Here is a 24,922-nt window from a genome sequence, read left to right as displayed (position 1 = left end):
AAAGGACCTTCGGAGATCATCTAGTCCAACCCCCCGCCAGAGCAGGTTCACCGAGAGCAGGTTGTACAGGAAGGCATCCAGGTGTGTTGTGAATATCTCCAGCGAAGGAGATTCTACAACTTCTCTGGGCAGCCTGTTCCAGTGCTCTGTCACCCTCAAAGTAAAGAAGCTTTTCCTCATGTTGAGATGGAATTCCCTGTGTTCCCATTTTTGCCTGTTGCCCTGTCCCCGGCCACCACTGAAAAGAGCCTGGCCCCATCCTCCTGACACCCATCCTTTAAATATTAATAAGCATTGATGAGATCCCTTTTCAGTCTTCTCTTCTCCAGGCTAAACAGAGCCAGGGCCCTCAGCCTTTCCTCATAAAGAAGGAAGGAAGGAAGGAAGAAATGCTTCCCTTGATCATCTTTGTAGCCCTCCACTGGACTCTCTTCAGTAATTCCTTGTCTTTCTTGAACTGGGGAGCCAAGAACTGGACACAATACTCCAGATGTGGCCTCACCAGGGCAGAGTACAGGGGGAGGATGACCTCCCTTGACCTGCTGGACACGCTCTTTTTAATGCACCCCAGGAGACCATTGACCTTCTCGGCCACAAGGGCATATTGCTCGCTCTTGGTCATCCTGTTGTCCACCAGGATTCCCAGCTCCCTCTCTGCAGAGCTGCTTTCCAGCAGGTCAGCCCCTAACCTGTACTGGTGAATGGGATTACTCCTCCCGAGGTGCAGGACCCTATACTTGCCCTTGGTGAACTTCATTAGGCTCCTCTCCGCCCACCTCTCTAGCCTGTGCAGGTCTCACTGAATGGCAGCACAGCCTTATGGTGTCTCAGACACTCCTCCCAATTTGGTGTCATCAGCAAACTTGCTGAGGGTACAGTCTGTCCCCTCATCCAGGTTATTGATGAATATGTTGAACAAGACTGGACACAGTACTGACCCCTGGGGAACACCACTGGTTACAGGCCTCCAACTAAACTCTGTGCCACGGATCAGAACCTTCTGAGCTCTGCCATTCAGACAGTTCTCAATCCACCCCACTGTCCACCCCTCTAACCCACACTTCCTAGGCTTACCTATGAGGATGTCATGGGAGACGTAGTGTCAAAAAGCCTTGCTGAAGTCAAGGTAGGCAATGTCCACTGCTCTCCCCTCATCTACCCAACCAGTCATACCATCATGGAAAGCTGTCAGATTGGTCAAGCATGATTTTGCCTTGAATCCATGTTGACCACTCCCAATAACCTTCTTTTCCTCCACATGCTTAGAGATGACTTCCAGGATGAGCTGTTCTATGACCTTTCCAGGGATAGAAGTGAGGCTGACCAGACTCTAGTTTCCTGGGTCTTACTTCTTGCCCTTCTTGAAGACTGTTGTAACAGTGGCTTTCCTCCTGTCCTCAGGCACCTCCCTGTTCTCCATGACAGGAGATAAATAAGTAAAAGTGTGCATCTCTGCTATACAATTTCCCTTTAACTCTTGTTCTTAGATGTCACTTAGAGAAGTACTTAAGTCTTCAGAGTAACAGGCTGGTCTGTGATTCAAAAATGTAGCATTAAGTTACACAGGACTTCTACAGCCTTGTTAAGATCACTTTCTCACTTGTGTATCTCTCTATTTTTTTACTTTTCTTCCACATTAGGCCTGTCTTTCCTGTTTATGTTATAATCTCTTCATGGCAGATGACATGTTTGTTCACGTTCAGGATCCTGCACAATGGGGCTGTAATCTCTACTGCATTACACATAATACAAATAATAATTTCAACCCTATCTTTTCTATTTACTTTTTCCTGTATAATCACACTTGATTGAAATCCTGCTAGGAAAAATATTGACTCAGACAAATAATGTCTTCATTTTGCCACTCGCTCTTCTTCTCTCACTGTCTGAGGCCACCTAAGTGACATTTAAACAAAAAACACAATCACCCCATACACACAACTATAAGAAGATGCCTTTCCACTTCTATGTCTTTCTTTTTCTTTTCCTTTTTTCCCTTTTCAACAGCAGTCACTTCTTTGATCTATGATAATGTGAGGTAATCCATGCCCTCATCTTGTTCTGAAGACGCAAGTCCACTAATTTTGTATTTCTTCCCTGAAATCAGTCAGTGCCACCTGTCATCATCCTGTACACTTTCTCACAGTCTACCCTATAGCTTTCAAGGCTGCAGACAATGTTACCCTATAAAGGTTCTGTTCCGGGACTCTAGCACTCCATTTGTCCAGCTATTTCTGTACTTTTCTGTGATGAAATACATAATATGTTTTTGTTCTTGTTATTTTTTCCTTCTGGTACCACATTATTGGTGGTGGTTTGGGGTTTTTTGTTTGTTTGTGTTTGTTTGTTTTCCTATTTAACATATTTGTGCCTCCATTTTATAATAAATTTGTTTTGACAGAGATACAGATTAAATGAATGACATTGTCCCTTTACTCTGAAGTGGAATATACAGCAGTTCTCAAATTAATGATCAGAAAATAAGGTAAAATAAACTCAAGAAATGCACTGGTATAATAAAGCCTCATTCAGACTTGAGTTATTTCCTGTCCTCTTTTCTCATCTCTGCTGATGTTCACATCAGGTTATTAGTTTTCCTACAGTCTTAATGTTACAAAAAATCTTTTGTAACAATTCAGTACAGAAAAAACATGGACTTGTTGAAGCAGGTCCACAGGAGGGCCATGAAGATAATCAGAGGGCTGGAGCACCTCTTCTATGAGGACAGGCTGACACAGTTGGGGTGGTTCAGCCTGGAGATGAGAAGGCTCCAGGGAAACCTTATAGCAGCCTTTCAGTACTTAAAGGGAGCTTATAAGAAAGATGGGGACAAACTTTTTAGCAGGGCCTGTTGTGATAGGACAAGCGATAATGGTTTTAAACTCAAAGAGAGTAGATTTAGACTAGATATAAGGAAGAAGATTTTTGTAATGGGGGTGATGAAACACTGGAACAGGTTGCCCAGAGAGGTGGTAGGTGTGCCACCCCTGGAAACATTCAAGGTCAGGTTGAATGGGGCTCTGAGCAATTTGCTCTAATTGAAGATGTCCCTGCTCATTGCAGGGGGGTTGGATTAGATGACCTTTAAAAGTCCCTTACAACAATGAAGCACTCGGTAATTCCATGTTGATTATGGTAAACAGAACAGGCTGTTCAGCAGTTTTGTATATTGGGTCTTACAAGATGTATAAAATGTGTTCAGGAAACCTATGATAAATAAAATGGGGAAAAAAAAGATTTGCCTTTTTTCTCATGCTGATAATTCAGTCATAAACAACAGAATAGTCTCATCTAACTTCAGGCAATATTGTCTCTGGATTTTTTCACAATCATCTTCTATCCCAATGCCTAGTCTTCTTTGGGAGGTAGGGTGAGGTAAGTAACATTTTCATTTCAAAAAGGGATGAAATTACAAAGTTCTTTCACGAAAAATCTTACCTGTAGATGTAGTCCTTTTTCCTTTGTCATCCAAATACTTGCTATGCTTCAAAGACTATATTATTATGTGCAAACACAAGCAGGTTGACACTGAACATGCTGTCTTAAATCAGGCTTTTCCTAAGCTTGAAAAAGCTCTTTCTTCCCTAACATACTTTTAATATTTTTGTATTAAACTCAAAGTACACCATATAAAAATTTAAAATTTGCAAGTGTAGAAATGTTTCTGACACCCTGGAAAATAAACACATTTTTTATATGGAAAATAAGCACATACATTTAGCATCTTAAAAATACAGAAAGCAATGATCTTATGAAAAATCACATTCTTTACTATATTGAATCATCTTAAGAAACAACAGCTAGCATTAAACTTCCATAAACTTACAGCAGAGGGAAATCATCTAATGGAAAATAAATAAAGAAAATGTATTTTTAAATTTGAATATCAGAGGAGGAAATGCTTGACATTCAAATGTGACTGTTTTAGACTGATTCTGAGAGTGCAATATTACTTGGTGAGGAAGTGTCATGCTATATTTAGTTCTTGAGAAAGTAGAGAGAAGAAATATGTGATAGAAAAGGTTGAAAAACTAACCTTTTTTTTAAGAATTTTGAAATATACAATGATGTTATGTGAAAGAAATGTATCATTGGCATGAGCACAAGACTATAATTCTTTTTAACAGATATGCGTTGTCAATTGCTATAGAAAGTACTTTCAAAAATATGCTTTCCTTCACATTGGATTTGAGAGAGTGAACTTACAATTTGACCTTCCATAAACCCTTGTGCTTGATAAACTCAGATCCATAAATGCTTCTAAAAAGCACTTAAATAAAAGCACAAACATGTCTCAAGCAAATTAATTGAAGAATTGATGTGAAAATTAATTGAATTATCTCTACTGGTGAAAAATGGTCAAAGTCAAGGTCAGCATGTGTTTCAAATTCCCAAACTTTTATATGCATTCTCATTGCAATATTTTAATGCTTTTCATAACATGTAAAATCCATTCATATCATGGAAAAATGTAATTAGAAAACTTCCTGAGCTGCACAATGTCGCTATATAATTGATAGCTACTCTACAAATTGTTTTCATGATAAACTCTTTCGTCTGAATAATTTTTTTTCATCTCCACTGTCTATTGACACAAAGAAAAATGTGATGGAGAGTAAACTCCAGGTTTTTGAAGCCATTTCACCCCTCCACCCAGCTTCTGGAAGCAAACCAGATCACAGTAAGTAGGGACAAAAGGAGATTTGCTTCAGAAATGCACTGCTGATATAAACTGATGAACTGATGTAGGTGCTTCCAGAAAAAGCTTCCTTAATAGAACGGGACTGCAAAGATTTCACTGTGATGTGGGAACCTATTTGGCTGATTGGAACCAAACTAAGAAGCCAACACTTGCCCTCAAGGGCAGACAGAATTTGAAGAATCCTGTATATACACCTACATCTTTTTATTCATGTCAGACCTTGTCACTCCGGGTTTTAAAAAGTTAATTTTTCTAATTAATTTTAAAAGCCTTTTGTCCTTTTTTGAGGAGCTTTCTGTAGGAGAGATCTAAGAAAACCCACCTCAAATCTCTGACTGTCTGGGCACCCCTGTCCCATTTACACTGGCAGATGTATTGTAAAGGTTAGTAAGACCAATTTTGGTTTGACAGTCCTTCGCTGTTGTTGTTACAACATATGATCTAAATTGAGTGTACAAGCTGACTGCACACTGGGCTGAAAATGGCTAGTACAGCTAGATATAATTCTGTCCTGATATTCTCCCTTCCTCTATACACTTTCTTTTACTAAGAATAAAAGACTTTGCTTTAACAGACATTGTTTCTGCAATGATGGACTCAAGTCCTTTGTTCTGCCTATAAGGAAGAAATCATGTCCAGTGTGACTAGGAAACGGAGCATCTCAAAATTTACGCAGGACAAACATAGTTCATCATATTCCCACATAGAGAAAGGTAACACTACCACTAAGGACAAGACTTCAAAACCAGACAGAAAAACCCAAAATACAAAGCTAAAAATTTTTCCCCAGATGTGATTTCTTCAGGGGCCTTAGGTGAGGGAGTAGGGTCACAGCTGATGTCACTACTTTTTAACTTGAATGTATCCATCTCCACAGGTATTTCACCCACAGATTAGAACTTTATTCTTTTAATCATTCTTGGGAGCTTGTGTACCACAGTCTTTGCTGTTTATTTGCCTAAACCCATTTTATGTAGCTTTGTCCATTTTTCTTGAAAGCAAGAACATCACCATTCATATTCCAAAACCAATTAAGTGTCAAAGAGGATGTTTTACCCTTTCTCATGATTTAAACCCAGCTGGCAACTGGGACCACACAGCCACTAGCTCACTTCTCCCCCTCCCCAGCTGGGGTGGGGAAGAGAATGGCAAAAGTAAAAGTGAGAAAAAAAACATGCATTGAGAAAAAGACAGTTTTATAAGTAAAGCAAAAGCCACATGCACAAACAAAGCAAAACATTCACTGGTTCCCCCAAAATGAACTCTTTGTTGCCTTGAAATGATCTAAAGGAGTAATACAATGCTTCATCAATGGAACTAAAACAAATTAAAGAAAATTTCAATTTCTTCTGATGAATAAAATAACAATACATAGTTACACACAATAAAATGAGCAAGAACAGAAATATGGAGAGAAAAATATTTCATTAAAAAATTAGCAAATTTATTTTGTAGTAACAAAAATGCTTGTGGTAGCAGTGGAACATACCATAGCCCTGATTACAGCACAAATACCTTTAAAAAAAAAGGCAGAAATAGAATTTTCTGTAATCATGAACTTTCTATCAAATAACAAAGTATTTATGTATGCACTAATGTTTACCCACATGGGAATAGTCCAAGACCCAGTTTTTATTGTTCTCCCTCTATTACTGTTATTCAGACTTTTTGAAATATTTTGCTTACTGGTGACATCCTCTTCTCTTTATAAAGTAACTCTGAACTACAAATAATAGAATCTGTGTATGTATTGCAAAAGAGGTGAAAGCATTTTCTCTGCTCATTCTCCAATTCTAATGTCTCATATTAAAGTTCTGCACAGCATATAAGATTGTGTTCCTATGAAAAAGGTGTCTGTTTATTAAGTGTTACCTCCACAATCAGAGACTATAAATGTGAAAAGCTTGTAATGTCATGTCTCATCCATTTCTATCTCATCAGGATTATCTCTTTCTCTGGATGTTTGGAAATTGAATCTCAAGGACTGGAAAAAGCCTAGGATTTCTCTGCAACCAGTTTACAGCTACAAGATCTCTTTTCATAATCTTTTTGGATAGCACCAACATTTTGTTCGGGTATGGCCTGCCAACAGTCTTTGAATGGTTATCTGAACCCAGGAAAGCCACCCCTTTTACATGGTGGAAAAAAATGTAACCAATTCTGAGTTCAAATATTTTTAGATTTATGTGCTGATGTTTCTACACTCCCCCCACCTCTTTTTTGCTAGGAATGGAAACATCACTTAAAAAGTCATTGTGGTTTATTCTCCTAGAAGATTCTAACATGATTACAAATGGAAATTGAGCATTAGTATTACTACATTGTGTGCAGAATGCTCTGCTCTTTACCACTTTCTCTTTGATCTGTAATGTGTTTTTGATGCTATTTACTGATTAGTACTACTATAACACTCCAGCATTAGAAACTGTTGTACCCACACAATCATTCTCTTCTCCTTTAAACACTTCATAATTTTTCCCTTCGACTAAACCGTATACTAACTATTTTATCTAAAAAACACTTTTAATGTGAATAAAATGCAATTAGAAAATGTAAACCACTGACCTTTCCTTACTTTTATTCATGTTTTCTTTTATTCTGGACATATTTTTAAATGATTATGCTCAACAGTTACTTAAGCACTATCATGCAGCTGTGAGTTTACTACTTAATGGCACATTAAGAATCTTCTCTGGCTCTTAATCCTAGACTCAGTAAAATATTTCCTAGTGCCATATGATTACTACATTGTATTCCTGGAGCCTCATTAAAAACTTTACTGGTAAGTTATAAAGATAAAAAATTTTGGCAGAAATTCATACATTTATCTTAGAGAGAGAGGCTAATATGTATATGCTCCTACAAATAAATGAAAAATATTTTCCGGAAGATATCAGCTATTTGTAACTGTGAAGAACAGATTAAAGACGTTATGAGGAAACTGCAGAGGGAAAAATTAATACGTGAGTTGCTTTTAAGAATAACTAATTAAAAGTCACATGCTTTTTTGAATGCAAAAAATAACATTGTCCAATAATATCTTCTAAAATACAGTTATATTAACTTCTCGTTCTGATCGACATTTAATTTTGCCACTTACTAGCAGATCTCAAGGTCTTCCAGTTACTGAGGTCAGAGAAGTAAATACCACAAGGAGATTGACAAAGTCATTATCCTCTACCAGTCCTTCCTTCCTCTCAGAGGAACCTGAGAATTTACTGGTATGAACCACAGGAACCGCACCTTTAATTTTCCTGTCAGGGGAACTGTGATCACATGAACAATGAAAACTGATGGGTCCATCAGCCCTAGGACGTAAAGATCTCTCCTAACAGGAGAAATCAAACACCACTGCAAACCCCAAATGACTCTTTCAATGAACATAGGACATACAGTCCTGTCTGGATAAGCAATTTTCACAAATTATTTTTCCATCTCTTTTCTGCATCCTGATCTACAAGGGAAACCTATAATGTACCTTCAAAGACAGTTTCAGAAACCAGAAGCAATTCATGCTTTAGGTACAAAAAACAGGGATTAGGGAAGAATATGATTCTATAGCACATAACATTTTTTTACAACTCACTACCAGCTGATCCTTCTTTTTGAGGGTTGTAAAAGGGATATTTACCTGTATCTCTTATTTTCTAGAGACAGTAACTTTTACTTCACCTTTTGTTAACACCTCAATGAAAGTATTTATTAGTATAAATAAGAAAACTCTGAGAAATTCTTTCAAACTTGGATTGCAGATAGTAATACTTGTACATTTGTCAGAATAAACCAACGTAGTGCTTTAGTTGCACCACTGTAGATGGAGCAAAAAGGCAGAATTCTTGTGTTTTGTACATTCTCTGAGACAGTTACAGAGGCTGTTGAAAGTCCCAGATTTACAAAGCAATCTGTAAATTTTACAGTACAGTTTAAGTTTTCTAGTTGCTGAATTCTGTTTTATGTAACAAAGATCCTTTGGTCATCCATTCAAAGCATTGGATGTCAGGAAGAAATTCAGCATGCTAAGAACATCTAGGAAAGGATTTACAAATTTTATTCTCAAACTTCTGAATAAGGGCTCAAGCCAATTTCAATGTTCATTTAAATTGCCTCCAGAAATATGTTACTAGGGGTTTTTGTCTGTCTTCACTTTTGCAAACAGAACTCATTAAAACACTTTTTTCGTGCTGTTATGCAATGATGATATAGCCTGAAATGATGTTTTATCTACCTAATTTCTTTCAATACCCAGCCTCTAGGAACTACCATAAACTCTGATGAACTATATCCCGCCTTCTAGTTATCATTTAAAGAGATTTTCTACCTCATAAACTGATTTCCAATTGTATTGCAGTTTTCAAGTGCTACTTATATTGAAATAGAAAGTTAATGGTATAGACCACATAAACAGCAAACAGTATGAGGTCATAAGTTTGTTAGAGAAACCTCCCTTGTTTGCAATAAAACAGATAACTCATCCACGAAAAATTCTTATAAATTCCAAAATTCTTATAAAAGTCTTATAAAAGTAATTTTCACTTACTAGTATTGTAGTTAGTCTTTGGCTCTCAAAAGATTCTTTGCCCAGGCAGCTGTTCTAATTCCTGTTTTGCAACACAGGTCAAATAGCCATGAGGTAAATGGTCCCCAAGACACAAAGGCTAAAAAACCATGCTCTGTTCTGAGCTGTGGAGCCTTCGGGTAGGCCACATACCTAATGTATCACCATCATCTTCTGGGATTTCCTTTGAGATTTAAAGTATTTCTCTGCACATTATTTAAAGGCAGAAACTTAAGTGCCTAGTGCCAGAATCATTCTGTGCAGTGTAAAAAATAGACCTATAATAGCTGTCACTCATTCATCAATGTCAGAGAAAAAATGAACTACCGTACAAGGGAAGGTTTACTCCTTTTGACTAAAGAAAGTCTTTGCAGCTCAGGTTCAGCTGGGGTAACTTGTTCATCAGTAATTTTGAAATAATAAAAAAAGAAATTAACGACAAAATTACCAGTCCATCATGCTGCATGGTGTACATCATGTGGCAAACACGAAAACAGTGGATTTCCTGGCTTCTTTTTGCTTACTGGGGCCAGTATGTGCCAGTGTCCCTAGAGAGACACTGTGCAACATAGAAGTTACTGTGACTAGAATGGATCACCAATATAGCTGCAAATTCTGTCTCCAGCGAAGTTCTGCACATTCGCTGTCCACAGAATCACACTTGGCCAATGTTGACCTTCCAACAGCCTTATTCACCTTTTAAGGTGAATAGACCACAGGAACACGAGCCACTACAGTCACTACAAACACAAGCCGCGTTATTCCTTCATGAAATGCTAAAGGGTTTGTCTGCATTCTCCTTTTCACACAGAAACTATCACAAGTTGACAATGCTATGTTTGCTCTACGATCCTTGAAAGGCTAAGTCTGAATTAATTACGAGATGCTGAAGGACTAGGTCATATTTTGTACCAAGCCCCTATTAACTTTAGGGACTTTATTTGAAACTTCTTTGTTGCAGTATGGCATACTGGTAAAGTATTCGTTAAGTAGCAGAGTAGCCAGAACCCCCAATTCTAGCCTCACCCATTATTTCATTTCTTATTTAATTAGTTAATTGTTGTGTGCATTATTTTTGTTATACAGAAGTTCAGATGGTCCATTGTGTACGTGTGCATGTTGAGAGAATATTATAATTAGAAATTAAACTCAATTGGTCTAACTTCAGGTACATTTTTGCTTGCATCTTCACAAGAGTCTTAGGACGAAGGGTAGTAGATTAGAAACTCTTCAAATCGGTAGTAGTTCATGAACATTCAACTCTTTTTATCACTAATGAAACGTCAATCCCCTGTGCTGCTTCTGCCAGGGAAGCTGAAATAAGAATAGATAATGGCAGCAGGGAGTCAATGTTTTGCCAGTTAGGTTCATGCCATTATTGCAGTAAGAACTAAATATGAAAAAACAGATGCATCTTATTTACAAAACAGTTGCTCCCTGCTGAAATTTTAAGATGTAAGCTTAATTTTGCAGAAAAAGTAATTATCTATTCATATGTTATACTGCAATAGCACAGTATTTTGCAATGGATAACACAGCATTCACTGTAGGAAAAATTCTATAATTACTCTATTAGTTGCATGACAATGAACCAGGGGAAACTGTAAGAAATTCGTTGCAAAATTTATACTTAGAAGTCCAACTGCTTAATTTAAATGTGTTTAAATTAAAAATTATTATTACTATTACTATTATTATTATGAAAAAATATTCACTTAGGTCTTCAGATTCAGGTGATTCTTCTACTTCTTTCCAAATTTTGTGTAATAGAAGTTGGCAATATTCTGATGGTTCTGAAAATAACGTTTTCCTCCATTCCATCCCATCCCTCACCTCTAAGAATAACATCTTTAAGAATTATCATTAAAATACGTATTTATCACAAATTCTAAAATCTTCACAAAATTCATATACATCAACGAAAAGAATTTCACACACCAAAATCAAATAACATTACCACAACACTGATAAGTGTACAATTTACATACAATCCACTTTGTCCCTTCACCACAATTACAACAAAAAATTCCCCACAATCATTCTGCTCTTCACTCTCTAGCAGTCCATGTTTTGCCTGTTACCTCTCCCCGTTATTCAAATTCATCATGCCCCACATTTGATGCCAAAAAAGGACTGTGGTGGGTTGACCTTGGCTGGATGCTCCAGTGTGGGCTCCTCTCTCCACGGGACAACAAATTTTGCCAGCAGCCTGCTCCAGTGTGGGCTTCCCACAGGGTCACAGCCTCCTTTGGGCCCATGCACCTCTCCACTGTAGTGTCCTCCATGGGCTGCAGGGGAACAACCTGGCTCACAATGGTCTTCAGCACAGGCTGCAGCAGAATCTCTGCTCCAGTGCCTGGAGTACCTCCTGCCCCTCCTTCTTCTCTGACGTTGGTGTCTGCAGAGTTGTTTCTGTTCCTTGACCTCAATCCAAAAAACCACAAATGTCTATGCTCAGTTTACATTTGATTAACTACAAACAGGACAGTAATAATGTGCTTCCATAATTTCAATACTTGCCATACTTAAAAGCAGACAAATTACTTACATTATCTACTTGTCATTCCATCTAGAATGATGTCTGCCACCACAGAGATTTTTTTTCAGGTTAAAAAAAGTTGGAGTTTAATTGTCTGCACTTCAGTAAGGGGTGGTGGGTGGACATCTGGCAGCTGGCCAGCATTAGCCCACCACAGATACCTTATGATTTTTGTATGCTCAAGGTTGCTGATAAACTATTTGACCAAATCCAGAAATTTCGTATGTTGTTATGCATCAATGTTGCTGCTACAACTGCTACCTATTTTAGATCTCCAAGTGTAAAGACTTTTTTCCCATATATTCAAAAGGAAGGTAGTGGCAAAGAATTGACCAAAAAAAATAGTCTACGCAGAGGTCTATATTATAAGAGCTCCTAAGTCCTTAAAAAATGCTCATGCAATATTCTGTTCAATTGCAGCAATATTAAAAATTCAATTACAAAGAATATACCATATTGACTATAAAATGAATATTTGTTTTTAATTGTACACACAACAGAGTACAGCTAAGTATATTCTCTTAAACAAAGGAAGATAAGTCCAAGCAATTGTCAGTGGAATTTTGTTTATACATTTAGCAAATCCTGACACTGTATTATGTTAAATGCGACCAGAAGAACTGAGACATTTTTTGATTCTCTTGTGACGGGATACAAAATACAACTATAAACTATGTCAATATTAACTAGGTAAGTCTAAAACTTAATTCAGCAGAAGACAGTACATGTAAATTAAGTCTGCAGTTACACAGTATTTTTTTTTCTGATTAATATATTGAGGAGATTTTTATTAAAAAATTTTTAGTTCATTGTTCCTCATTGCTATAGGCCTACATACAAATTCAGCACTATTCCCCTACACCAGTCTTTGGATGTCAAGAGTACAGAATTTCTGAACCAGTTAGTCATGGGATACGGATGTGAAAATTGCATAAAATGTAATTTTCTCTGATATTAACAGCAGGACTTACTCTAGACAGTATTCAGGAAGAATGGGATTTAATAGAAAATCCTTATTCCTATCATCCAGCTTTAAAATTGGCATGTTTCAGACATGCATATAAAACACTGAACTCCAAGCAATACAAATTGTTTTAAGGTTTACATTTACACCAAAGAAGTGCCCTACGAGGGCCATAGTGGTGGTCCAGCCTCTGGACTGGCTGCAGAGACTATTCAATGTATTACATTCCAAAAAAAGTTATTTTCATCCACAGTTTAAATTTTCACTCACATGTTAGAAAAATTCTATTAATATAAAGCTTACTCCTGCATCCAAGGATTTCAGGCAGATTCCCAAGGCACTAATACTGGATGTTTTCTCTGTCTGAGAACTGCTATAAGGAATAGCAAAAAATGAAGATATGTATATATGGATGTATGTATGTGTGTACAGTAGAACTGACCATCTCACTATCTAACACTCTATTAAAAATGCAGTGACAGTAGAATGAATTATGTAAGTCTGCAGATGAACATAAGGCAACCAGACGTCATGTACAAGAGTTGGTAATAGCTTACTCACATCCCAGGGAGAAAGAAAACGCCTGGTTTTAAGAAACATCATCTTAGGGAGCCTTTTGCAAAAGAAGTTCCACACATCAACACTTTAGTTTTCCTAATCAGCAATTTGGAATTCTGATTCATAGCTTTCCTCTTTGGATTTTAATCCAAGATAAATTGATTTTGCTGATGAATGAGCCAGAGTTCTTCCTGAGCATAAACTAAGAGATATGTTTGAAAAGGGACTGAATATCAACCTCTGACTCGGAAACATCACATACACCAAAAGATGTCTTCACTGGCTACGTTGTTTTCCCCTAGCATGGAAATACTTCTTAATTTTGCACAATCAGCACAATCAGTTTCTGTATGTTGGTTTTCTCAGCTTTCTTAAAGGGAACACATCTGGGTCATGATTAGAAGAAATAGCATGCGGATAGAAAAACTTGTGTGTTTCTCCACACAAACCTACACATAAACTTTAGTAGAAGTATTGTGCCAGGTGGCATGCCTTAGAGTTAGCCCTGGAATAAAGGATTCATCTTTCCAGCTGAAATAGAAATTTAAACTTTACAATTTCAACTCTTTATAAAATTAATATTAAAACCAAAAATAAACTTTTATGTTTTCCTTAGCATGATTTCACCAAGCTAAAGATTATATTTGTTTCAAGTCTCTTATGACCATTTTTTGTTCTTATATTAACACTCTTGTAACCCATTTACTTTTAAGTCATTCCCTTTCACCCCCCAAACATGCCCTTCAAATACATCTAAAAATGCACCATTTGTTCCATCTAGCATGAGAACCCAGAAAAATACGATAAGTTCATTCTACAGCTCCTAGCATGACATTCAGTCTCATTTGGCAACAATAATCATCAAACCTGAAAAATCTAAATTTATCATCTTATTTTACAAAATACACATGTATAATATGCTATATATAACTGTGCATGTACATGGAAAGATAGTTTTCATCAGTATGAGATTCAATAAATCATAAGATACTTTAGATAATTACAGCAATTCAGGGACCAGTTGAAAAATGTTTAAAATGCAGGGTTTTGTTAAAAAATAGACAACATTTTAGCAACTTTGCTCTAAAAGCTTCAATATCTTGATTTTACTTCCCATTGCCCCTAGCAGCACAGGGGATTAGAGGCACAGAAAAGACTATTTGAGAGATAGAAATGTATAAAGTGGGGAATCTGCAAGGATTTCACCCTTTAAATCTCTATTAGACCTCTATTTCACAGTTCAATTTTACAAACTCTGTACCGAGGAAGATAGCAATAGCGGATATATTCAAACCTCTTGACCCGATGGAAAATCCCACTGGTGCTACAACAGAACATAAAAGGAATAGCCCTGCCCAGCATGGTCAGTGCTGCCCCTGACCTTGTAAACTCAGGAGTAAGGCAAATGCAAAAAGTGGTCAGAAAAGAGGGCTGATAGACTTTTTTAGTCTTTGGGAGAATACTGAATGGCATCAAGTGAAAATCTGGTAAAGTGTTAGGGTTAAACAGGGTACTTAACTGTGTGCCAGCGTGCAAGCCAAGGTTCTGGTCCTGTTTGATTTTCTAGGATAGTTGCAGACTTTGAAGAAGGCTGAAGGAGCTGGCATTCAGGACAAAGAAGAAAAAGACAGTCATAGCATAGTACCACTCATTTCCTGGAATGGAAGGTAAAAGAATCTTCCTCAAAGGCAAAGTTGACCAGGGTCAGCCTGAGTCTTCGCTGTGAATGCAGCACATGGCTATTCCTCAGAGGTAAAAGACACAATTAGTAAGGCAGAGAATATTGAGTGTCATAGGAACAGGTAGAGAGACTCAGGTCCAAAGAATTCTAGCTGTTGTCCTGTGAGGCAGCTCCTAAATGGATCAAGCAAATCCGTTATCCACTATGGTAGGGTCTACCTATGTGCACAGCTATTATGGGATACACTGAACACATACTATGTATGATCATAATCATGATTGTTTCATATGCTTACCAAAATAAAGTTCTGTCCTACCATCAAAGTAATGCTGTGCTCTCCCTGCTCTTTTTGCCCATTTTTACTGACCAATTACTCTTTTTTCTGTTTAATCATTGTTTGCGTTCAGCATAGCTTCCAAATTTCCCAAGTTCTTTTTTATCCAAAAATTTAATTGGAGAAAAATATCTACTGAACACTAATTAGTTTGGAGGGCAATCTGAAAGAAAGCTCAGTGAGATAAATCACTTTCACCCCAAAATGATTAATTATTTTCATGTCTAGTCTCATTTAAGAGCCCATAATGAGACACACACAATGAACCTGTTCAGGTATTTATATCATATGTTTTTAATATACAGGTTGACACAGTGACAGAGCAGTGAAAGATGCAGATAGCAACAGAAGGAAGTGAGGAGAGTTTTACATTACAATAGGCAAGGAATTGTTTACAAACCAGTTAAATGCAAGAGATGTCTTCTAGTATAACAAAGAGAAGGTTTTTTAATGTTAATGAAGAGCCTAACACGACAGTACCTAGCAGGGGATGGGGAGCAGGGAGAGGAGGAGAACAGAGTGAGTTCTGTGTGTAAGGATGTGCTGGTGTATTCTCTCCTCCCCATCCCCCAGGAGGACTTGGCTAAGGTAATTCTGGAATAGCAGAGAAAGCATGAGAAGTGTCTGAAACCTCTATGATCATCTAAAGGGAAATAGCAACAGGGCTGTATGAGGGAAAGAGACTTTCCTGATGTAATCTTCTTCTATAAAGTGACATGATTTCTTCCATTTCATCACCCATGTAACTCAAATTTGTGACTGTGTTGACTGCTTCAGATATGATGATTGATTTCACATTTTATCTTAACCTGGCTTCAATGGAATGTGATTTAAGATAGCCTTCTTCCTAAAGAACTTGCAGTATTGGTCAATTGTTATTTTTCACTGTTCTTTTTTTTTGTTAATTGATATAATTAATAGTCAACAAAACCAGAAAGTTATTAAAACCACAAGCCAATCTGCAATGAACTTGCCCTACAAGATCCCCAAAATTTAATTGGGAGTACTGGAATACAGTATTGTGTTGCATGAATCAGAAGGGCAAAATAAGGCTCTGAGTAGCACAGAAGGAAGAATATTTTTATCATGCTAATTCTTTTTAAATGCTAGGGAAGAAAATAAACATGTTTACAAAGCATTTTCTGTCAAACTGTATATCTTCTCTAGCTTATTACAAGTAGGAAACTAAATATTCGTCTTTTGTATGATCCAACATTTTTCCACTATGGTGGAACACAGCTTTCTGAAGCAGTTTCTGTTGCATATACTCTTTTGTGATTATGTTTTTACACTTCATTTTCCTTTTCAGAATTTTGCTTTTCTGCTCATAAGAATTCTACACACTTTCATTGGAAATGAAAGTCGGCAATCAGCTTGCTACAAATTCATTTGTAGCTAAAAAAGTGAAAAGTTTCACACTAGCATATGTCACAGAGTTTAACCAGTTTATGAGAGCATGATTTTTGATACCAGAACAGGACAAATGCTTATGAACTTGCAGAACTTAATTCATAATTAATTGTTCTTAAAAACAAGCCTTGACATTTAAAAAGAAATTAAAAAAGAGGCATTGAGGAAAACCATATAATGCCATAAAATTATGCCTTATGTACAATATTTGACTGATTTAAACTAGTAAATTTCTTAACTGCCTTTTTTTTCACATCTAAATGTTATGTGGCTTTAGATATCAGTCCTTAAAGTTCTTGTCATAATCTTAAGAAGTTCCTAAGCATAATTTCAGAAGACATTACTTGATGTTGTTTACTTCACTTGTTTTGTAAGTATTTCTGTGATATTTGTCAATTATGCAATATGAGAAAGTTATGATTTTTATCACAGTGTTTTAACACCAGGAGCGAGAGCCCATCTTCAAGACAAAACTGTAAAGACCTAAAAAGGGCTAAAATTTCTGCTCTAAGGAAAGAGTATCTTTCACCTCATAGAATTTATTATGAATTTCTTTGTGATGAGAAATTTAACAGAGTCAAAACAATTAGACTGGTATTTGGCATACCTGGAAGCAGTTTTCATTTTTCTCTTGAAGACGAAGCGCAGAGAAGCACATAAATATGGGTTTATAAGTAAAGAAGCTTAGTTATACAGCAGACAAGTCCATTTCTTACTTTGTTCAGAATTAATTTTCTCCTCTCTCTTCAACACTCAAAAGCTGTCGGGGAGAGATGAAGAACATGTATTATTTCCATGAAATTATTTTTAAACAGAAATATCTCTGTAACAGTACAACTAGAAACTTTAATTCCTCACAGGAAGCAGACCCACAAATTTTATTTCAATTTAGCTTCTAAACATGGAGGATCTCAGTCCTGTCACACAAAGAGTTGAGTTTTTAAGGTGCTGAGAAGCCAATACAGAAAGGCAAAAATGTAACTGCAGATTAGTAACAACTAATTAACTTATATAGTGTAATTTCCATTCACTAGTTATAGCATATCCTGTCGACTTGGACGCTAATCATGCACATTTTAATCCTATGTTACAGTTGTGAATCACTGCTTTTTTTGCAAGAGCCTGTGAGAGAATAGTTTTAACAACTAAAGCTGGGGAGTACTGTCCTGGGAGGAGGAAAAGAGGAAATTCATTTCAGGGGGATACTGTGACTTTATCCCTCGGCTTACTTTTTCCTGACTTTCAGCAGAGATTCTACTTGTAGAAGCAAAACCTTTTTCTTCAGTACTTGTATGCCTCAAGCTAACACCACTGCCATTTGTACTCCCTTTGGACTGATGCCCTGCGAGGTTACTCTACTGACACAGTTCACTTGTTTATCAATAAAAGCCATCTTGGACTGTCCAAGCAGTCAAAACCTGAGGAACTGGCTCTCAAAACTTATGCCAGGCTATGTTTTCCTCATTTGAAATTCCCTCTATTGTTGCAGCAGTCTCCAAAGAAATGTAGCAGGAAAAACCTTTCCTCTTGCAGTTCTTACAAGTAAATTAGATATGGTCATGAGAGGCTGCAGGAGTGCTGACTAATAGCAAAATTCAGCCCTTTGTCAGACTCTTATTTTCTTATAGACCTACGCTTTAATTCAATTAGAATCTTGTTAGAATTTAATGACAGTTAAATGACAAGATCCATTATTTTTAATCATTGCTCTATTTTACAAGCTAAGAGAAATACTCCCAGCGGCTTTCATTTCCCTCTGCAAACACTGGTCTGGGAGAGGGAGAGAAGTTGAGAGAATGGATTATTCTTCACCATGGTTTTCCTGTGGTATGATCGTACATATTTGCAATGGATTTATTCTGGGCTATATTCATGGAGGTCAATTTAAAAACTTTTCTTAATGGCTTTCTTTTGGGTAAAGAAGTCCAGTTAGGTAAATTTTCCCATGTTAATGTATTTGGCTGTTCTCATTTGTTTTGTTTGTTTCCTTATGAAGTGTTCTGAGTTGCTGTCCCAATGTGTAAACTAGAAACCTTTTAAATACCAACTCCTCAGGTCTCTTTTTAGTCCCAGGAAGCTTTCCAAATCTTATTAAAACAAATTCCATTTCACTCTGGCGGTGCAATAGATTTGTTATTCGTTCTTCTTCTCTTCTTCCTCTTTTTCATCCTTCTAATAAGCAATCTAAAAACATCCTTCTAATAAGCAATCTAAAAACACAATTTTCTCGAGCTAAATAGTTCTTACAGAAATATGTCCCTATGTAAAATAGGGATAATGATATTCATCTCCTTTGTAAACCACTTAAGTTCTTCAGAATGAAAGTACCAGATAAGTAAGTATTATCATAATAAGCATGTCTTTCATACAAACCAACAATCATAACACAAATCAGATTCATTGTCAAGAGAAGTAAACAATCATAGCCTCAGAAATACATTTTCTCGTTAAACAACATTCAAAGGTACAGATGGCAATTATTTGAAAAGTGGTAAGAAGAACACATTCTCAAAGAAAAACATGCTGAAAGTTTATCTAGAAAAAACAGAAGTAATCCTTGGTAGATGATTGCCTTCAAAACATAGACATTTTTTTCCTGATAAAAGGAAGAAAGAATGCTAATAAACAGTACAATTACTTGTTCACTACTGTGTCAAAATGGGCAATAAAGAAAACAAATCAATTGAACTCTCAGTGTTTATTTTTCAGTTAGTCATTACTCTACCATAGGGCTAGAATACATGCATGTGTAAAGAAATATTTGTAATGACTGCATCAAAATTAAAGTTTAAAAAATTATCCTCTTTAGGTTGTTCTAACATGTGCAACATAGTGTGGAGTCCTGCGGAGAAGGTCACAAGTGTAATGAGTCTCCTGTTTTGAGTCTTTAAAATAAAAATAATAAGGAATTTATGTTGGCCATGAAATACATTCTCTGTTAATATAGATCCATCAAGATTTTTAGTCAATAATAATCTATTACTTAATTATTCTCTCACAAGTTTTGCTAACTGCTATTCAATATTTACTCTGAAAGACTTTCAACCATGTTTTCCCAGGTGTTTTCTATTACAATAAAATAAAATTGCCAAAAATACTTCAAGAAATGAATGAATCAGAAAAACATCGCTTAGAAAACTTGGTTTGGAAAGATGTCTCCTCATGAAAGGTAATATTCTGTGAAGCCTCTATAATGTGCTACAGAACTAACCTAACATGCTAGCTGTAGGTTCATTTAAGTCTGAACAAGTTTGAGTCAAGTTAGTTGAATTACACTATTTTTAACATGAAAGCAGGATAAAACCATTTCTTTAAAAAAAATTTTATCAAAGCATTTTAGTTTTTCCATTGAGAAAACAACTGTGAGCCACAAAGACAAACATTTGATCATAGGTCAATTAGAATTTGTATTTTGGCAACAACTCTGAAACAACCTTGCCAAACAAGTGAGTGGATGAGTTCTTTCATGCACAAATTCCCCGTCTGCAATGCTCAAGTATAACTAATTTATAAAGAAACAGCAGACATTTTTTGAGTTTAGAGGAGAAGCAGGTCTTCCAGAAAGTGCTTCTTCTGATGTCTACAATGCAGAAAAAATATTAAGATTATTTAATAACAATTATAGAAAGTCTGTATTTGTTTAATATTGAACTTTCAAAATATTTTGACAGCTTACATATATGATATACTGCAAAATATCTCTAACTGATTTATTATACATTTTCCCCAAAATTTTCTTATGCATATAATGTGATACTGTTCACCCAAACAATTATTTTGTAGTATTAAATAGAATATAAAAAAAAATAAATCATAGAGATCAACTGTTAATTATGACTTCTCTGATCTACTTAAGAGACAGCTGAGGTTTTTTTTAATCAGAGTAACATATGCCTTGACCTCAAGATTCCCTGTCTTGAACCTACAAGTAAAAAGTCATGCAAGTGAAGCATTACCTACTGTGAAAGAAGACAGAGGTAGGGAGTACTTAAGCAAATTGGACATACACAAGCCTGGGACTAGATGGGACGCAACTGAGGGTGGGGGGGAGCTGGACAATGTTATTGGAAGGTTCATATGTAGCTCTTTCTTATACTAGGGACACTAACTCGAAGTCCCTCTCAACTACATCTCAGTATCTATTTTCACTGCAGCTGAAGAAATTTGACATATTTCAGACCTATGCTATTCTGCCTTACTTGGCAAAAAGTTGCCGAAAAGTTGGAGAGAAACACGCAAAGAATGGTCACAAAATGTTATTTCATAAAACCATACTGAAGACCTGAAATGGTGATTTCATTCTTAAATCCATGGTTTACACCTTATTTTGGGAAAAGTGCAGGACATCATCTCATTCAAAATCAATCTTGCCATCTTTAAAGAAATACCTTTTTTCAATGTGTATTTAATCAAATGATACAACCATAACTGATGATGTTTTTTGACTTTTAATGCCTGATATTTGATCTTTGTCCTGTATCATTCAAAAATTACTTTGGGAAAGAAAGATCATATCAAAAGACTTAGAAGCAGCTGTAACATCTCTATATATTTATGCTACCTTTTTTCCTTCTTTGGTGTTTGTACATCTATCAAAGTTTTTAAGCACTTGTACTCTTTTTTTCAGACTTCCACACCACGACATCCTCATTTTGCCAAGGAGATCAGCTCCAGTGCAGGTAAGTCTGTGCTAGGGAAGGAAATCGCAGCAAAGAAACGGCCAGGGGCTCGTTTTTGAGGCTTTTAAAGCCAGGAAAAGGGGCCAGCCCGAGCCGGTACCGGCCCTTCTGGGGGGCGGGGACAGCTGAGGAGCCGAGGGCGGAGCCACCACCCCCGGCGGCAGGTGTTAACGAGCAGAGGGTGGGACCACTCTCCCCCCTCATAAAAGAAACCTTTTGGGAGCTACACTGAGCAAATGAGCTGCAAGTGGGTGTTCCCTGGGTGTGACCTGAGTTATCACCCAGGTGCACCACAACGAGAGCGTACTTCCTGGGCTGGAGAAGGGGGTGGCCAAGCAGGGTGTGACACACCAGTCCAATCACAGCGGTCTGCACAGCAGTTCGTGCAGGATAGAGCTGAAAGACTGCTAACCTGGCTAGGTAGTGATGGTAACTACTCGCAAGATGACTGTGGCGTCCATGAGCTCCACAACCACCAGGTCTGATGCCGCCTCTCAGACGGAGCTCTTGTGGGAACATGCTACCACACAGACATCGGGCTGTAGGGTATGCCCTGCTCTTACGCCAGTGTCGGATGGCAATGATGGGCATACCTGTAGGAGATGTGCTCAGGTAGAGGATCTTCTCCAATTAGTCATGGAGCTCAGGGAGGAGGTAAGTAGGTTGAGGAGCATCAGGGAATGCGAGAGGGAGATAGATTCCTGGAGTAGAATCCTGCATCCCATGACAGAAACCCAGCAGGCAGATAGAACCCCTGCAACAGAGAGCTCCATATCCTCTCTCACCTCAACTGAAGGCGGTAACCTGGAGGACAAGGGGCAATGGCAGGAAGTTCCTGCGCGGTGCAACAGGCACTGCACTCGAGACTGCCCGATGACTACCCCATCTTCCCAGGTGCCATTACTTAACAGGTACAGTGCTCTACAGAGGAACCTGGATGATGACGAGCACAATATTTCTCCTATTTCTCCTGCCCTGGAGCCGCCATCAAGGTCTAGTCAGACCCCCCCCCGCATCAAAACCTCTGCGGTAAAGAAGAAAAGACGGGTCCTTGTCATAGGTGACTCATTACTGAAGGGAACAGAAGGCCCAATATGCAGGCCGGACCCGGTACATCGGGAGGTCTGCTGCCTCCCTGGGGCCCGGGTCAAGGACGTGAAGAGGATGCTTCCTTCCCTGGTACGGCCCTCAGACTACTATCCACTTTTGCTCTTTCAGGTAGGCAGCGACGAGGTAACAAGAAGAAGTCCAAGGGCAATGAAGAAAGATTTCAAGACCCTGGGACGCCTGGTCAAGGGATCAGGAGCACAAGTTATGTTCTCGTCTATTCCCCCAGTTGCGGGGAATGATGAGGGGCTAAATAGAAGGAGCCAGCAGATCAATGCCTGGCTTCGAGCTTGGTGCTGCCGGCAGGACTTTAGGTTCTTTGATCATGGCCTGATCTACAAAATGCCTGGCCTGCTGGTAACAGGCAGGAATACCTTGTCCTCTAGGGGAAAAAGGGTTCTAGGACAAGAGTTATCGGGGCTCATTGAGAGGGCTTTAAACTAGATTTGAAGGGGGGTGGGGATGGTACTGGGCTTGCTGGTGAGGTGCCAGGGTGTAGTTGCTCAGCGCTTGTGGGCCAGTGTGCCAGTATTTCTGAAAGCCAGAAGGCACACCACATCTCAAGGGTCAAAACTACACACAAAACTCCCTCTCTGAAATGCTTATACACCAATGCACGCAGCATGGGGAATAAGCAGGAAGAGCTGGACGTCTGTGTGCGGTTGCGGGGCCATGATCTCATTGCAATTACTGAGACGTGGTGGGACAACTCGCATGACTGGAATGCTGTCATGGATGGCTATGTCCTTTTCAGGAAAGACAGACCAGCAAGGCGTGGTGGTGGAATTGCACTCTATGTGAGAGAGCATTTGGAATGCATTGAGCTCTCACTAGGGGCGGATGAAGAGCGGGTCGAGAGTTTACGGGTGAGGATTAAGGGACAGGCAAATATGAGGGACACTGTTGTGGGTGTTTATTACAGGCCACCTGATCAGGATGGGGAAACTGATGAGGCTTTCTACAGACAACTGAAGGTAGCCTCGCAATCGCAGGCCCTGGTTCTCATGGGGGACTTCAATCACCCCGATATCTGCTGGGAAGATCACACAGCCAGGCATGCACAGTCCAGGAGGCTCCTCCAGTGCATTGATGACAACTTTTTGACACAGGTGGTACAGGAGCCAACAAGGAGAGGAGCACTTCTAGACCTGGTACTGACAAATACAGAGGGATTGGTGGAGGACGTTAAGATTGGGGGCACCCTAGGTTGTAGTGATCATGAAATGATTGAGTTCAGGATCATGGGTACTATCCACAAAACAACAACAAGAAGTAAAATTACGACCTTGGATTTCAGGAGGGCTAACTTTGACCTCTTCAAGAAACTGCTTGGAGAGATCCCGTGGGCTAGGACTCTGGAAGGCAAAGGGGCTCAAGAAAGCTGGTTGATATTCAAAGACCACTTCCTCCAAGCTCAGGATCGGTGCATCCCTAAGAGAAAGAAATCGGCCAAGGGACGCAGGAGACCTGCATGGTTGAGCAGGGAGCTTCAGAAAAAGCTCAAGTGGAAGAAGGGACTGACCCCTTGGGAGGATTACAAGAATGCCACCAGAGCGTGCAGGGATGAAACAAGGAAAGCCAAGGCCGCCTTGGAATTAGACCTGGCTAGGGACATCAAGCACAACAAAAAGAGCTTCTACAAGTAAATTGGAAGCAAAAGGAAGACCAGAGAAGTTGTAGGCCCACTGCTGAATGAGGCAGGAGTCATGGTGACGGAGGATGTGGAGAAGGCAGAGTTACTGAATGCCTTCTTTGCTTCAGTCTTTTCTGCTCGGCCCAGCCCTCAGGAGTCCCAGGCATTGAATAAAGTAACAGGGAAAGAAGACGACTTCCCTTGGGTTGAGGAGGAGTGAGTGAGGGACCAATTAGATCATCTAGATATTCACAAGTCCATGGGCCCTGATGGGATGCACCCGAGAGTGCTGAGGGAGCTGGCAGAAGTCATTGCTGGGCCACTCTCCATCATCTTTGAAAAGTCCTGGAGAACAGGCGAGGTGCCTGGGGACTGGAGGAAAGCCGATGTCACTCCAGTCTTCAAGAAAGGCAAGAAGGAGGAGCCGGGGAACTACAGGCCGGTCAGCCTCACCTCCATCCCTGGAAAGATGATGGAACAGCTCCTTCTGGGTGTCATCTCAAGGCACGTGGAGGAAAGGAAAGCTATCAGAAGTACTCAGCATGGATTCACCAAGGGGAAATCATGTCTGACTAATCTGATAGCCTTCTACGATGGCATGACTAGATGGATAGATGAGGGGAGGGCGGTAGATGTGGTCTACCTTGACTTAAGCAAGGCGTTTGACACGGTCTCCCACAGCATCCTCATAGGGAAGCTTAGGAAGTGTGGGTTAGATGAATGGACAGTGGGGTGGATAGAAAACTGGTTGAAAGATAGA

The sequence above is a fragment of the Chroicocephalus ridibundus genome, chromosome 1 (assembly GCF_963924245.1).
Source record: "Chroicocephalus ridibundus chromosome 1, bChrRid1.1, whole genome shotgun sequence".
NCBI classification, from domain to species: domain Eukaryota; kingdom Metazoa; phylum Chordata; class Aves; order Charadriiformes; family Laridae; genus Chroicocephalus; species Chroicocephalus ridibundus.
Note: the sequence above shows the minus strand (reverse complement) of the source record.